General features: G+C 37.5%; 1 protein-coding gene across 3 annotated transcripts in view; it reads left to right on the top strand.

Moving 5' to 3' along the window:
• The window catches only part of INTS9 (integrator complex subunit 9), a 123,397-nt gene that overhangs the window by 6,857 nt on the left and 98,473 nt on the right, over nt 1-18,067 (top strand). The window lies entirely within an intron of this gene.

Raw genomic sequence — 18,067 nt, 5'->3', positions numbered from 1 at the left:
GTTTTCCATTGTACAGGTAGTATATGAGAATGCATTTTCCCCACCCTTGCCAATGATGCTGTTTCTTTACTTTTACTATTTGTCTTCCGAATGTAACTTTCTTCTTTGATCTATCCTCACATGCTCTCAGTCTACTATAGACTTCATCCGTGTTTAGTAAAATGTCCCTGGAGTAGTGATTGCAGACGTGGGAAGATGGACCAGAAAGGGGAACACATTTCTTCAGATAAAAATATGGTGCCATAAGAATCTTCAAAAGGAAGCTTGTAAAAGATCTATGGTGTTGCTTTGGAAATGCCAGTGCATAGATGTAGGAATTAAGATGATGGTACTGTGAGATCAGACAGATTGGAGAGGCAGCTGGGGAAGTGTGGGTAGATGGCAGAGGAAATCCCCTATACTCCCCAGAAAAGGGAAGGCCAGTGAGAGGAAGCCTGGAGTTGACACATCAGGCAGGGCTAAGAAAGGGGTACGTGCCAGAAATTTGCAGGGATCGCAAGAAAAGGCAAGAGTAGGAAAAGAAAGGACAGGAAGGGAAAATAGAGAAGACCCTGCAAGAGAAAGGCACTGGCTTGAAAGTCGCAAGTTGCTCAGTGATCAAGACTAGTGACTGTGTAGTGGGAACTTTACTGTGAGAAAAACAACAGGTTTAGATGGCCCCTGATTTACCATGAATTTGAAGGAAATGCCTCAAAGATTTAAAATGTTTAAATTTATTGAAAGCACATTTGAATGAACTTTTAGCTCTCTCAAAGATAGGTAATCAGACAAATGATGTTCAAGAAAGCTATTCTTTAATAGGTACTGTAAAACTAACACTTTTTTGGCTTTAGGGTAGTTTATTTCTCATCACTGATGTTTATGAAGAGGTGGGGGAGGTGTATAATAAGATGTCTTGCATAATCTATTTCTCAGATTTATGGCTTAATCAGAGTCTCTTTCTCTAAATACATTATGTCTACATTTTTCTATGCCATTAATAAAGGCAAGCATAATGAGATATTCTAGCTTTATAAGTCTTCTTTCCTCTATTTTTTTCCAGCATGTGGAAATATGGGTAAAAAGCAGTAGTTTTAATATGTAAATGATATTATTATAATTACCTTTTTTTACATTGTTTAAACAGCTTTTTTGAGGTGTAATATGTAAAATTCATGCATATAAAACAAAATTCAATGACTTTTAGTAGATTTCAGAGTTGTGCCTCATTCACTACGATCCAGATTTAGCGCATTTCCATTACTCCAAAAAGATCTCCGTTACTACCTCCAGGCCTCGGCAACCACGAATCTATTTAATTTCTGTCTCGGTAGATTTGCCCTTTCTGGTCATTTTATGTAAATTAACTCATTTGATATGGGGTCGTTTGTGGCTAAGACATCTTCTTTCATTTGGTGTAATGTTTCTGAAGTTTGTTCATGTGGTAGCATATATCAGTTGTTTCTTTTTTCTTGCTGAATAATATTTTCCTCTATGGGTACTCTCCATTTTGTTTATTCCTGCACCAGGTGATGGACATTTGAATTGTTTCTGCTTTTTGGCTGTTATGACTGTGTGGACATAAGTTTTCATTTCCAATTTCTCCATGTTTTCACTTCTTTTTCTTGCATGATTGTACTAGCTAGACCCTCCAGTACAGTGTTGAACAGAGGTAGTACAAGCAGGCATCATTGATTTGTTCCTCATCTTAGGAAGAAAATATTCAGTTGTTCACTCCTAAATATGATGTGAACTGTACGTTTTTCACAGATGCCCTGTATCAGGCTGATGATATTCCCTTCTATCCAGCTTGTTGAGTATTTTTATCGTAAATGGGTCTTGGATTTTGTCAGATGCTTTTCCTTCATCTATCAAGGTGATCATGTGGTTTTTGTCTTTATATTAATATATTACTTTAATTGAATTTTGAATGTTAAACCAGACTTGCATTCCTGGAATAAATTCCACTTGATCATGGTGTTTAATCTTTTGTATATGTTGCTGGATTTGGTTTGCTAACATTTTGTTGAGGATGTTTGTGTATATATTCATGAAGGATATTGGTCTGTAGTTCTCTTGTGATATCTTTGTTTGACATTGGTATCAGGTAATATTGTTCTCATAGAATGCGTTGGAAAATGTTTCCTCTTCCTCTGTACCTCCTCTATGTTCTACAAGAGTGTATGAAGAATTAGTATTATTTCCTCTTTAATTTTTTTTTTTTTTGAGACGAAGTCTCACTCTGTCACCCAGGCCAGAGTGTGGTGGGCAATCTTGGCTCACTGCAATCTCTACCTCCCGGGCTCAAGCGATTCTCATGCCTCAGCCTCCAGAATAGCTGGTACTACAGGTACCTGCCACCACACCTGGCTAATTTTTGTATTTTTAGTAGAGACGGGGTTTTTCCATGTTGGTCAGGCTGGTCTCGAACTCCTGACCTCAAGTTACCTGGCCGCCTTGGGGCCTCCCAAAGTGCTGGGATTATAGGCGTGAGCCACCGCGCCTGGCCCAACATTTTTTTTTAAGTAAACTATACAAGAGTTTTTTGTTTTGTTTCTTTAAAAAAAAAAAAAAAAAAACAGTGAAGGCCAGGCACAGTGGCTGACACCTATAATCCCAGCACTTTGGGAGGCCAAGGCAGGAGGATCACTTGAGCCCGCAAGTTTGAGTCCAGCCTGGGCAACACAGTCAGACCCTGTCTCTACAAAAAAACAATTTTTTTTTTTTAGCTGGATGTGGTGGTACACACCTGTAGTCCCAGCTACTCAAGAGGCTGAGGTAGGAGGTCCACTTGAGCCCAGGAGGTCGAGGCTACAGTTAACCATGATCGCTCCACTGGACTCCAGCCTGAGCAACAGAGTGAGACCCTATTTCAAAAAACAAAAACAGTTAAATGATTCCCTCCCACTCTTTCAGTCTTTATCCTCCTTTCCAGGAGCAATCTCAGTTATCAGTTTCCTTTGTATTTTTCAAAGATATTCTGTGGATTTTTGTACATGTATATAGTTTTCATCGCTATTTTATTTTTTACAAAAATAATGAGATATTATCCACATTGGTTTGGCATATTGATTTTTCTTTTTTAAGTTAGAGATGTGTCTTTAAGATTGTTTCATATAAATATCTAGAACTACCTCATTTTGTAAGACTGCATACCTTTACCTAATGAACAGAATCTGCATTTAACAAGATCCCAGTTCTTTTGGTTTCAAGATACTTTTTTCTGAACAATGAGATATTTTCAATACTGCTTTCAAATATTTTTAGAAAATATTTCTAACACCCTTTGTATTTTCGTTGCTTGTAGGAAGCATTTAGAATTGTGGATATTTGCCTGAAAGATATTGTTCCACCACCAACACCCTCCCCCAACTATTTTAAAAATCATTCATGATTAAAGTTTAGGGCATGGTTTTTGTTGCTGATTTAAAACATAATTATGAAACTAGTGTCAATATATCTCAAAAATACATTCATACTGTTGCTAAAAGAAAAACCGGTTGCATAGTGTTCTGTTGTTTAAATATACCATAATTTATCTAACCAAACTTCTATCAATTAACATTGTTTCCAGTCTCTTGCAATTACAACTCACATTTTACAGATTATCTCCTTTTTGAGCCTCTTAGGGAGTACATCTGTAGCATACATTTCTACTGGTGAAATTGATGGTTCAAAGGGTATATGCATTTTTTATTAAGGTTTATTGCAAAAATGCTCCCATAGAGATTTATCAAATTGCAGTTGCCAGTAGCATATCCTAATGCTTACCACTACAATGTAATGATCAAACTTGTTTTTTTCTCACTGAAAAGTGAAAAAATATTATGTCGTTATATTTTAAATTTGATTTTTCTCACATTATGTATGCAATGTGGAGCATATTTTTATATATTTATAAAAGCATTTGTATTTCCATTTCCTGCTCAGTTCTCTTCCTCTTGATCTATTAATATTCCAGTAGTAAACTATTTTACCCTATGTAGTTCTGGAGTATATTTTAATATCTTATAGTATTTGTTCCTGTTCATTGACCTGTGCCTCAGAATTTTCCAGGCTGCTCTCAAACATTTATTTTTTTGTATAAAACTTAGATTTTTACATTTTGTATAAATTTAGAATTATTAGTTCACAGTAAAATCCTTTTTGTGTTTTTATTGGGATCAGATTGAATTTATAAAATTTAAGGAGAGAATTGACTAATTTCTTTTACTGTATCATTGAGTCTAAGAATAAGACATGTCTTTTCCTTTATTTCTTTTTTTAAATGTTTCTTTGTAGCATTTTAAAACTTTTTGCTAATATAGCTTTTAGATATTTCTTGTTAAATCTATATCTAAATACTTTATCTTTTTGATTGTTACTGAAATCTTTTCCTGTGTGGTTTTCATATAAGAAGGCTATTTATTTATTGTGTTCACTACACAGGCTCCTTGTTGAATTTTAATTTTTAATACCCTTTCCAGTTGATTCTCATGGGTTTTCCAGGTGCATAACTTTGCAGATTTTTTTTTACACTTCATTTCTTTCTCTGATGTAATTGCAGTGGCTTATACGTGCAGAATGATTTGGAATAGGAGTTTTGGTAGTAGGCATCTCTATTCTATTTCTGATTAGAGTGGGCATTCTTTTTAAACTTATCAGGTGACTGTGATACTGACTTTTGGCTTGAAATTTTTATGTATTTTAATTTACGTGCTGTAGCTGACTGCTTTCTTGTTCCTTAATTTTCTAGTCATTAGTAAAGAGAGACTCTTTTACATAGCCTAACAATAAGTGATTTTTCTAAAGAGAAAATATATTTGTGTTTTATTGTGTGTCCTAGGCAGTTAATTATATCTTGTAAGCCCTTTCCAGACTTTTGAGTAAACAATGGATTTTATAACTTAAAGTCTTAGGTGGTGCATAGCAGACTCATAGAAATAATGGATTTCTACACATGATCCCTAGCCAAAACACAGGGAAGAAATGAGTAATAGATTTCTATGACCTTAAAAGAAAATTGCAAGGTTTCCTTGGAAAACAGAACAGCCGGAAATAGTTTCTCTGTACTTCAGAGATAGGCCTGATAAACCCAAGAAATGTAAACAATCAATCTGTTAAAATAAACATAATGGCCACCCACACACACCCCCCAAAAAAAATCTCCATAGAAACAAAAAGGGGCTCAGAGCCCTAAGTGGTGGCTTATTTTTAAATGGTTTTCGATTGAAGCTATGTATCCAGTAGGAGGAAACTGTTGATGACTATGTTGATGACTGTGTGATAGTTATAGCTAACAGATAAGAGAAGCAATAACAAAAATCCATTGTTTGGCTATACAATTGAACAAATGTTATTAAATGCCTATCTTGTACAAAACATTCTCAGTGCTCTGAGACAGAAAGATGAATAAGACATAGATCCTACCTATCAGTAACTCACTATTGAACAAACTGTGTATATTCAATGTATGTGATTGAGAATATAACGTTTTGGTGATAGCCTTTGATACAGGCAGTGGGGACCTATGTAAGGTTAGGATTATAGAATATTAATCTTATCAGGGGTGGGTAGGGGGAGGGAGAGCATCAGGAAGAATAGCTAATGGATTCTGGGCTTAATACCTAGGTGATGGGTTGATTTTTTGCAGCAAACCACGATGGCACACATTTACCTATGTAACAAACCTGTATGTCCTATACATGTACCCTTGAGCTTAAAAGTTGAAAGAAAAAAAAAAGATGACTGCCAATGGGAGAATCACAGTTCCCTAGAGAGGCAAAATCTGAACTGACCTTGAAAAGTACTTTGATAAGTATTTTCAAGAAGGAGTCTTATGTGTTATTACAAGTAGAAGGAACAGTTAAAGTGAAAATAATTTGGAGAAGTTCCATTTCCCCAGTGATGTATGTGTACAATTTATTATGTATTTTTTTTGCTTTGTAGTGCTCTGTAGCAGTGTGTACAAAAATGGATACATTTCCCCCAAGACATCCTCCTATTTGGATAGTTCAGAATATCAACTACTGATATGGTTGGATCTGTGTTCTCCACGCAAATCTCATCTTGTAGCTCCCATAATCCCCACGTGTTGTGGGAGGGATTGGTGGGAGATGGTTGAATCATGGGGGCGGGTCTTTCCTGAGCTGTTCTCATGATAGCGAATGTGTCTCACAAGATCTGATGGTTTTAAAAAAAGGGAGTCTCCCTGCACAAGCTCTCTCTTTGCCTGCTGACATCCATGTAAGATGTGACTTGCTCCTCCTTGCCTTATGTAATGATTGTGAGACCTTCCCAGCCACGTGGAACTGTAAGTACTCTTTTGTAAACTGCCCAATCTCAGGTATGTCTTTATCAGCAGTGTGAAAACAGACTAATACAGCTACTCATGAAATTAGTTTCATTATAATGTTATTAACATCTGAAAGATTTGTGTATTTGATTGGAACAACAGATCACTATAAGTGGGGCAGGGGCAGACCTAATAAATGTCTTAGAAGGGAAAGTTAGGCAAATTGAAGCAAAAGCATGGTGGGTTTTACTACAAGACTTAGTGGTTTAGACAGTAAAGAATAAGAATTATGGGGGTTCTCTGTTTTCCAGGAAAAGTTTCAAGGAAGTTTAAGAGTTTAAAGTGGCCGGGTGCAGTGGCTCATGCCTGTAATCCTAGCACTTTGGGAAGCTGAGGCAGGCAGGTCACGAGGTCAGGAGATCGAGACCATCCTGGCTAACACAGTGAAACCCCGTCTCTACTAAAAAAAAATACAAAAAATTAGCCGGGCATGGTGGCAGGTGCCTGTAGTCTCAGCTACTCGGGAGGCTGAGGTAGGAGAATGGCGTGAACCTGGGAAGAGGAGCTTGCAGTGAGCCGAGGTCGCGCCACTGCACTCCAGCTTGGGTGACAGAGCGAGACTGTCTCAAAAAAAAAAAAAAAAAAAAAACAGTTTAAATATGAATTTTTAAACATGTAGAGCCTTTAATTTTTTCCCTTTGGAAATCTGGGACCAAGGAGTTAAAAGAGCTTTATTTTACACAATTAAGAAAAACTGGAATGTGAAATCAGAAAGTATGACTTCATTGCAGTTACAGAAAATATTTAGGAAAGTGACATATAATCAAAACAAGAAGAATTAGGGAGCTTAGCAAATGCATCAAAGCAAATTCCAAGTCAGAATTACCTACATAGGAGAAAAGATATTTTTTAGCACTTTGCAGAAGACCTCGGAAGCAGTAACAGAATCCACAAATACACCAGAGGGCAAAAGGCATCCCAACAATCAGTGGGACCAGTTGATGATATAGTATGAGAAGAATGTCCAGATATGAATAAGGGAGGGAAGAGAAACCTTAAAGAATTCCTTGACTTTCATCTCTGTTAAGGAAGAGATAGTGGGAAGGGGGGATCCTCTTCTTCCAGAACTGATAAATACGTATTCTCAGTCACATCGACATGTTGAGTATAGACAAATTACTAGAAAGTATGTTGCAGTCCTCAGGGTGCGTGTTTGGTTTTAGGTATACTTTTCATTCAGTTCAACTAGCATAAGCTTCAAGCATACATACAGCTTGATGAATTTTTACCTATATATGCATCCATGTATTCATGATCAAAATTAAGATATAGAACACTTCCACCAACTTTGTTTCCTTCCCAGTCAATAATTTTCCCTCCAGTTAATCACTATTCTGACTTACATCACTGTGTCTCACATTTGCCTATTCTTGAACTTCATTTAAATGGAACTATACCTTATGTCTCATTTGTGTCTGGCTTCTTTAATTCAACATTATGTTGACCTGAAAGTTTTAAAGGGTGAAATTGTTGAATATGTCACCTGTCTGCAAATAGCAACTTGGTAGAGGACTGGCAAACTGCCTTTCATCCATAAATTCATCCATAAATCCATTATGGAAAATCTATCCATAAAGATAAATTACCATCTTTATGTGGGGTTCTTCAGGAAACCTTAAGAAATTCAGCCTAGTAAAACCTATTTGTGTGCCTGGCAGGCTGCTGAGATTCAGTGGTAAACTGTCAGGCAATATAGTTGTTTTTCAAAAGAAATCAATCTGACTAAACTAATGAGAGTTCTTTCAAGGAACTAAGTAAAAGAAAGCTTCTATTTTTTTAACACATTTTTAGAAAACTTTTCTCAAAATAAAAATAACTGTTACAGAATCAATACGTATTACTGTAAGAAAAAATTTTTAGAATATACTTCAGAGTCCTGAGAGGCATAAAGAAAAAAAAAATCACCTGTAATCTCACCACCTCAAATAATCAGTCATTATGGTATACCTGCTAGGATGGGTGTGTGCATGATACCTTCTGTGTGAGTCACCCTAAAACTGTACACCAGTTAGGATTAGATTCAGCTCTGAGTGACAGAAAGCCTGAAGTAATGGTGGCTTAAACAGGATAAATGTTTACATCTCTGTTGTGTAAATGATGTGCTGAGTTAAATAGTCCAGGGCTGGTGTGGCAGGTCCAGGCTCTCCTGATAGCTTGTAGCTCCACCATCTGTAATCCATGACTTCCTCTTTGTGATCCAATATGACTACCAGCTCAGGCCATCATATCCCTATTCTAGTCAGTAGGAAGGAGGAAGGGACAAAGAAAGCCATGTCCTCTCCCTTTGACACTTTGAGAAAGTTGTGTACACTACTTCTATTTATACCTTCCTGACTAGCATTTTCTTACATGGCTACATCTAGTTGCAGTCAAGTCTAGCAAATAGTTTTTATTCCAGGTGGCCATAATTACAGCTAAGACATGGATTCTAATTTAAAAGGAGAAGAGACATATAGATAATGAGAGACAATGCTCATAAGCTTTTTCATTTGGAACATTATGTAGTTCATTTTGAGTATGTTTATAGTATAAAATTGTGTGGACATATTCTACTGTTGAACATTTTGGTTTTTATTCCCTACTGTCCCACACAGTGCTGATGAAAATATACTGTTTAGATTGTTTGCACCCATCTAGTTACTGTATTTGTTTATTGTAAATTCCTAAGTGGAATTTCTTGTTCAAAGACTATACATGCACATTTTAAACTCTGATGCAATATTGCTTTTCAGGACTGCTTTAGTTTTTACCCATAGAGTAAATGAGAGTTTCCATTTCCCCACAACCTCATCTTTGGCTTCTTTGCCAATGTATGGACTGGGCATTTTATCTCAGTATAGTTTTAAATTACACTTTTATTTCTTCTGGGTTTCTGTTTTGCATTTCTGTTACATCTTTACATGTGTTTTTTCACTCATTTGTATTTCATGAATTAACTGTGCTTTTTGCACATTTTTCTGTTGGAATCTTACTCATTTCTTAGAGCTCTTTATATATTAAGGATATCAATTTTATGTCTTGGTTTTATAAATATTATTTTCCCAGATAATCTTTTACCTTATTCAAAGTAGTTTTTCTCATAGAAAAGTCCTTAGTATAAGTAATCTAGTCTATCAGTATTTTCTCCCAGGATCATGGCTTTAGGATCATGCCTTAAAAGTTCTTTCCTGGGTCAGGCATGATGGCTCACACCTGTAATCCCAGCATTTTGGAAGGCCGAGGTGAGCAGATTGCTTGAGCCCAGGAGTTCAGGACCAGTCTGGGCAACATAGTGAGGCTTCATCTCTACAAAAAAATACAAAAATTTGCCAGGTATAATGGCTTGCATCTGTAGTCCCAGCTACTTAGGAGGCTGACGTGGGAGGATTGCTTGAGCCCAGAAGGTTGAGGCTGCGGTGAGCCATAATCACATCACTGCACTGCAGCCTGGGCAATAGAGTGAGACCCTGTCTCAAAAAAAAAGTTATCTCCTACCCCAAAATTATATTAAATATTTCCCTAAAATTTTAGAAATTCCTTGCTCAGATTCCATAATAAAGATTTTCAAAGAAGTATTTTATCATGGACCAAGGTAAACTGAAAATCAAAATTTAACTAGTTCCTCCAGTAAGTATGTCTCTCCCTTCTGCCTAATCTGTAGGATCAGCATACATTAGTGAAGAAGCTACTGCTTCCGTTCTCTCCCAAAGTCTCTACCAAATGGTAGAGGCAAACGGAAGCTCTTTCCTTTGCTGACTCCTAACTTACTACTGGTGTGACTAGTAAGAAGTTTTTCCATTGAAAAGCCTTTTCTCAGCCCTAGTACTTAGCCAGTCAGCCTGGTTTTTGTGCCTACATAAATGCATGTGAATAACCCAGCATGAAGTAAGTGATTAATAAATGTTCGCTGTCTTTAAAAACTTAATTTATCAAAAGTTGTTTGGAAATCCGTTTCTTTGAAAATCTGAAGTGACTAAAGGGGTGTAAACTTCTCCCCACCCCCAACTCTTGATCCACACAGAAGCATATTTGTTCAAAGATTGAAACTAGGCATGCTCTCCTCCTTGCTGAAACGTATTATACCAGGCATCTTCCTCCTAAATATAAAACACTTTTGTCTGCATTGAAAGTCTGTTGAGTTAGGGAACCCCTTCCTGATTGTCTTCACAATTGTGACCAGGAACTCCCTAGTATTTCTGCTCTATGCTTTATGATTGATTTTGATGTCCAGATTTTTCTAAACCTTGAAACTTGAACCATTGCATTTATATGTGGTTTGAAGAGAGAAAAGAAAGCATATTTCTAACATGCTAGAATAAATTCTTAGCTTACTCTTGAACCGACATACACTAATAAGTCTCCCTTCTTGATGCTGATCCTCTAGCCATTTACAAGTTTTACCATTTCGTTAACCATTTTTCTTTCTTGCAAGTTGTCATTGTTGCACATTTTCAGCAATTTGTATAAATTATATTGTCCTTAAAAACTTTGTTGCCAATAGAAACTTCTCTGGTAGTGACTCTTTATTCAAAAAAAAAAAAGAGAAAAAAAGCTTTTTTCTGATTCTAAAAAAAAAAAAAAACTGGTTAATGTTTAAAAGAAGTAGTAGTCAAGGATACAGAAGTATCTAAGTAGAAAGTGAGAGTTCCAGTATGATCAACCACTCGCCCCTGTGGTAACCGCTTCAATCAGTTTGGTGTGTGTGCTTACAGTCTTTTATACATACATATATATATGTAACAAACAGTCACATATATAGTTCCATGAACTTTTTTTCATCAACTATAATTACTTCTTAACGTGTATTAAGTGCTGGTTCCAGATAGCCAAAAATGTTGGTTCCGAAGGCAGCCCCTACCTGTTTTCCTTCCCTCGCCCTTAATGGTTTACTATCAACATTTCCACCCTTCCTACGCTTCTGTTGGGGAAATTTTGCTTTTTATGACCACCCTCTGCTGCTTGTCTCATTTTCATGGAAAGCCAAGTAGAGGACAGGATGAGTGTGAGGGAGCAGCCCTAAGTGGCAGTTACTCAGCTGTGTGTGATATCTAGCCACTCTTCAACCAGAAAGTGGCTTTTCTGTGTTCACCATGCATGCTACAGATTTTCTGCACAAGTGGAAAATTATCCTTCTCTTTTATCCAGCTGTGTAGTCAGTTTGACAGTGAGTATGATTGGCACATTTAACAGCTCTCCTGCGAGATGGAATCAAGACACAAAGTGGAAGAAAGTGAAAGATTACCAAATAAAATTGAAATGTATTTATAGAACTCTGATTGTTGGAGGGCCTGGCCCAAAATTCCTAGCAGGGGTAATTTGCCTCCAAATTAGGCAAATTTGGCTCAGTGGAAGCCAGCATCTCAGAATGGGGTAATATAAGGTAGGGATGCTCCCAGCCCCTCTGGGAACCTTGTATGCCCTGTTAGGCCGTGGAGTGTCTCCTAGTGAGCTGCATTTACTGATGGCAGCGAATGTTTATGCTTGGATGTGTTGGAGAAGAGAAAAGTTTACAAGCTCTGGAAGAACAGGGTTCCTTGTTTCTAAAAGAAACATTTAGGCTGGGCATGGTGGCTCAGACCTGTAATCCCAGCACTTTGGGAGGCCAAGGCTGGCAGATCACTCGCTGGAGCCCGGAAGTTCGACACCAGCCTGGGCAACATGGCAAAACCCCATCTCTATTTTAAACTTTTTGAAAGAAAATAATAAAATATATTTTTTAAAGGAAGCATTTAGATGATGATGAAATTAGTTCCAGCTTGTGCATTGTATAGTTTTTTACATTTTCAGAAAGTCAATTTTTTTTTTTTTTTGAGACAGAAGTCTCATTCTGTAGCCCAGGATGGAGTGCAATGGTGTGATCTCTGCTCACTGCAACCTGTGCCTCCTCAAGCTATTCTCCTGCCTCAGCCTCCCAAGTAGCTGGGATTAAAGGTACGTGCCACCACGCCCAGCGAATTTTTCTATTTTTAGTAGAGACGGGGTTTCGCCATGTTGGCCAGGCTGGTCTTGAACTCCTGGCCTGAGGTGATCCGCCTCGGCCTCCCAAAGTGCTGGGATTACAGCCATGAGGCACCGCATCCAGCCCAGAAAGTCAATTATAAAGAGCACAATGTCACAAACGTGTTGGTGACAGGTTATATAAAAGAGGAGTTTTGACTGACCCAGTGAAATGGTGGAATAATGAGAAACAACATTTTTGTGTTAGAAGAAAGCTTAAAATAATCTAGTTAAATCTCCTCATTTGTCAGATGAAGATATTTGAGACCCATAGAATTTAGGGATTCATTCAGGCTAACATCAATGTATCAGCAAAGTTAGAACTAGTACTTTATGCTGATGTCAAATGAGATATTGGATGATGTGATGAATGGGTTGGTTAAATAGAAAACGGAAAAAGTTGGTGATGTCATTTACAACTTACTTCATTAACACTATTGCCTATTTTTAAAAAAACAGTTTCTTTATGACTGTGCAGTTCTCTCAAGCGAGAGTAAAGAGCTATTGGCATCAGTTCAGCCTAGAAGTTATAGGTTACAGTACAGATAATTAAAGTCAGTTTCAACAGCAGAACTACTTTACAGTAAGAGAATCTTCTCACTGTTTTTGAATGGAAAGGAAAACCAACAAAAGAAAATTACTGCTTATGATGGATTGCAGGGCAATTTAATAATTTAATTTACTTGGGACCTTTATTGCATCAGTCAGCTAACTAATCCTCTTTGTTCAGAACCAGATTATAAACTCATCTGCATTCTTACCAATTCAAAATAAGGCCTTTTAGATTATACCACCTCTGCAAAAAATAATATGTCTTTAGGTCTCTGACAATGCCTTTCATACTGTGTAACACGGTGTGTATGCTGTGTTGGCTAACTGTACTGATTCCGGAGCTCACTGTCCAGGTTCAAGTCCTGGCACATTTTCTTAGAACTTTGGGATCGTGTGAAAGTTTTATACTTCCTATGCCTCATTTTTTTCATCTGTAAAATGAGAAAATGATTCCTACCTCATGGCATTCTTGGGAGGATTATAAGAGTTAAAATATAAAGTTCTTACAGAGTACCCGATACCTAATAAACACCATAGCATAATAACTATGCATATTTTAATTACTTTAAACAAGACTAGAGAAAAGAACATAGATGATGTTTTAGTCTATGGTTCTTTTTGCAAAAAAAAAAAAAAAAAACAGACTTGTTACCCAAAGTCAGTTCACTAAAATTCAATTTGTCGTATTACCAAATTGCCAAATTTACTAATTTGCCAAATTTTTTTTAGGAAGTTCACAGTATTTCATACTGCTTTTAAAGATTTTTGTGAGATTAAGTTGGCTGGCTGTCATTTTGTTTGTATAGCCTTTTTTTTTTTATTTTAATCTCAGCTCACTGCAACCTGCGCCTCCCAGGTTCAAGTGATTCTCCTGTCTCAGCCTCCCAAGTAGCTGGGATTAAGGCACACGCCACCACACCTGGCTAATTTTTTTTTGTAGACGGAGTCTTACTCTATCACCTAGGCTGGAGTCCAGTGGCACGATCTCCATTCACTGCAACCTCTGCCTCCTGGGTTCAAGCGATTCTCCTGCCTCAGCCTCCCAAGTAGCTAGGATTACAGGCACATGCCACGACGCCCAGCTAATTTTTGTTTTTTCAGTTGAGACAGAGTTTTACCATGTTGGTCAGGCTGGTCTTGAATTCCTGACCTCAAGTGATCCACCCGCCTTGGCCTCCCAAAGTGCTGGGATTACAGGCATGAGCCACCGCTTCTAGCCTAATTTTTTGTATTTTAGTAGAGGTGGGGTTTCACCATGTTGCCCAGGCAGGTCTCCAGCTCCTGAGTTCAGGCAGTCCACCCACCTCGGCCTCTCAAAGTGCTAGGATTACAGGCATAAGCCACCACGCCTGGCTGGAAAGCAGATTTTTTATTTTTCTTTTCTTTTTTTTTTTTGACAGTTTCGCTCTGTCACCCAGGCTGGAGTGCAGTGGCGCGATCTTGGCTCACTGCAAGCTCCGCCTCCCGGGTTCACACCAGTCTCCTGCCTCAGCCTCCCGAGTAGCCAGGACTACAGGCTCCCGCCACCATGCCTGGCTAATTTTTGTATTTTTAGTAGAGATGAGATTTCACCATGTTTGCCGGGATGGTCTCGATCTCCTGACCTCATGACCCGCCTGCCTCGGCCTCCCAAAGTGCTGGGATTACAGGCGTGAGCCACCACGCCTGGCCAGCAGATTTTTAAAGTATTAGATTTGCTGAAACCTTAACATAATATGACTTAATCTTGTTAGTAATAAATGTAACATTCAAAATGCGTATTTCAAGATTGATAACCAAGAAACTCCCAAGGACTGTATACATCAGTGAAAGGAGTACTAGGAAAATTTCATTTGTTTGCTCCTGGGGTCTGTAAGGAAGCTCGTCTCTGCAAGGAGCTTGGGCCAGTGCTTTGAGAGTGTTGAGAGTCTGACGCGTATGCTCCCCTTATAGTACAGATATTTAAGCTGAGAAATCAACATAAAATGGTCTCAAAATGGTGACATTTATTGCAGACCAGCCCCAACCCATTCCTCATAGAGCTCCCACAGAATTCCCACAAAGCCCTACTAAAAATGAGCTCACCATGCAAACTGTTAAAGGATCTGAAATCCACCATGAGTTAGGATGAGTAGTCATAATAAGACTACCAAGAACTTCAGAAAATCGTGTAACATGGAGACTCTTAATATGTGAAAGTGATTTAAAGGCATGTATGAAGGAATGCAAACCTTTGAAAAGAATAAGATGCTGTTTTCAATAAGGAAAGAGGACTTCTAGATTTGAAAAACATAGTCACTAGGAAGAAAATTTCAGTATTTAACCCATTGGTTAAATAGCAGATTTGACACCACTAAAGAAAGAATTAGCAAATGTAAGATAAATCTGAAGAAAATACCCAGAATGCACTATACATAGCAAAAAAAAAAAAATGATAGTTTAGTCACAGGGAGGGGGGAGTAAAATGAAACATTACCACATGCATTTAATAGGCATTCCAGAAGTAGAAACTAGAAAAAATGGAGAGAGGCTGTATTCAAAGTGATCATGGCTGACAGTATTTTTCACAGTTGTGAAAGACGAGTTCTTATGTGTTAGAAGCATAAACCAAAAGGAAAGTAAGTTATACCTCATACCCGTGCACATCTTTTTGAAAAATCAGAGCACCAACAACAAAGAGAATATTTTAATAGCAGCATAAAACACCAGCTAGACTGGCAGCAGATTTCTCCCCAGAAATCTTTGTAATTCTGTCAAATTTTGCTTCATGTATTTTGAGGCTACGTTCCTTGTACGTAAGTGTCACAGTTATTATATATTACCAGTGAACTGTTTATGATTATGTAATAATCTTTGTCTTAAAATCTATTTCCAAGTTTTTAAAAATTTTACTTATTTTTTTTTTTAGAGATGGGGTCTAGCTCTGTTGCCCAGGCTGGAGTGCGGTGGCATGATCACAGCACACTGTAGCCTTCAACTCCTGGGCGTGAGCAGTCCTCTTGCCTCAACCTCCCAAGTAGCTGGGCTATTTCTAAATAGGCTTCTAGGTTTATTTATAAATCATATAGATACATCCACTTTTTTTAATTTGGTGAATCATTGTCTAATGTGGTTTTTTTTAAATAAAATTTTATATCTGCACAGTTAAAAATGAATCAAATAGTTTTACAAACTGTAAAAACTCTCAGTCCCCAGTTCCCAAATTTAAGAGGTAACCTTTTTGACTCTGCTAGTTACCTTTATATTTTTCAATAATATGATTATACTGTTATTTCTTGATTTTCAAGTTTTAGTTATTATGATTTTTTTTATTTTTTCTTCTGATTCTCTGAGATTTTTTTACTATGAAAACTGACTACAAGTTGAAACTTTGATTTTTTTTTTTTTTTGAGACGGTGTCTCGCTGTGTCTCTGAGGAGGGAGTACAGTGGTGCAATCTCAGCTCACTGCAACCTCCGCCTCCTGAGTTTAAGCTATTCTTCTGCCTCAGCCTCCTGAGTAGCTGGGATTACAGGTGCGCACCACCACGCTGGGCTAATCACTCAAGTGATCGACCTGCCTCAGCCTCCCAAAATGTTAGGATTACAGGCGTGAGCCACCGCATCTGGCCAAGTTGAAGCTTTGATGTTTTATAACCAAGATATGTACAACAGGATTCCATATCTCGTTCTCATGCACATGAAGACAAATGATAAATTTCTTACACTAGATGAAAGGAATGTCAAAGAAAAAAGAAGTTAGTATAATAATATAATGCACTGTTCAGTCCCATCATTAAAGCACTGTGTTATGATTTCTCATTGTTGCTGTTTTTCTCAGTGGTATGTAAATAAAAGACAGACATGTTTTAATCATATTTTAGAGTCAATGAATTATTTGACTTTTAAAATGCTTATTATTTAACAATATTTTAACCAATTTATTTGCTCACCAATCCTTCTTGTATCCCATTTCTTCTGAGTTCAACTCCCTTCTTCCTGAAATATAATCTTGAATATACCTCCTTCGGTGATGGTGTTGAAATAGTGAATTCTTAGTTACTATTGGTCTGAAAATGTCTTAATTTTACTTCTCGACAATGATGGTGTTGGAATTATGGGGTAGCAAATTATCTTAAAACCCCAAAGATACTACTCCAATTGTCTTCTGGCATCTGTTGTGTGCCACCACACCTGGCTAATTTTTTTTATTTTTTGTACAGACAGGGTCTCACTGTGTTGTCCAGACTCGCCTCGAACTCTTGGCCTTAAGTTATCCTCCTGCCTTGACCTCCCAGTGTGCTGAGATTATAGGCATGAGCCGCCATGCCTGCCCATAATAAAAGCTTTTTAATGAAAATAACAGAATGAGAAATATATACACTAAGTATAACTGATAAAATTTTTATTCAAAAAATATAAATAATGTTTATCTTACCCATATGTAACTTTCAAAACCATTTCCTACTTATTCTATGAAAAAAAGGCACACAGGGAAATACAGATAGTATAGTAGTCCCTCCATACCCACAGCAGATAACGTCTAATACAATATAATTGCTGTGCAAGTAGTACATTGCTTTTTGTTTGTTTGTTTTTGTTTTTGTTTTTGTTTTTGGAGACAGAGTTTTGCTCTGTCACCCAGGCTGGTGTGCAGTGGCGTGATCTCAACTCACTGCAACCTCTGCCTCCTGGGCTCAAGTGATTCTCCTGCCTCAGCCTCAGCCTCACAAGTAGCTGGGATTACAGGCACTCGCCACCATGCCCAGCTAATTTTTGTATCTTTAGTAGAGACAAGGTTTCACCGTATTGGTCAGGCTGGTCTTGAACTCCTGACCTCAGGTGATCTTCCCGCCTTGGCCTCCCAAAGTGCTGGGATTACAGGAGTGAGCTACCACGCCCAGGCTGCATTTTAAAATTTATATAACTTTTGCTGTATTGTTATATTTTATTATTTGTAGTTTTATCTTTTCAGATATTTTTCCATTTGTAGTTGGTTGAATCGTGGATGCAGAAGCCATGGATATGGAGAGCCAACTGTAGATTGTGATCACAGAAAAACTTGTAGCTTTTTAATTAAGTAGAAATAAAATAAACATGAAAGCATTGCTATGGGCCTGTTAAGCTAGAAAAAAATAAAGATTATTCTGTACTCACTAGTGGATCTATCTTCCTGAAGAGCATACCAGCAAAATGGGAACTATTTATAAAATTGTTCATTCACTTCACCTAGTCTTAGGGGATACACATGTAAAGATGTTAGTGAATG

The sequence above is a fragment of the Pan paniscus genome, chromosome 7 (genome assembly GCF_029289425.2).
Source record: "Pan paniscus chromosome 7, NHGRI_mPanPan1-v2.0_pri, whole genome shotgun sequence".
Classification (NCBI taxonomy): domain Eukaryota; kingdom Metazoa; phylum Chordata; class Mammalia; order Primates; family Hominidae; genus Pan; species Pan paniscus.
This window is presented reverse-complemented; position numbering and strand designations above follow the sequence as displayed.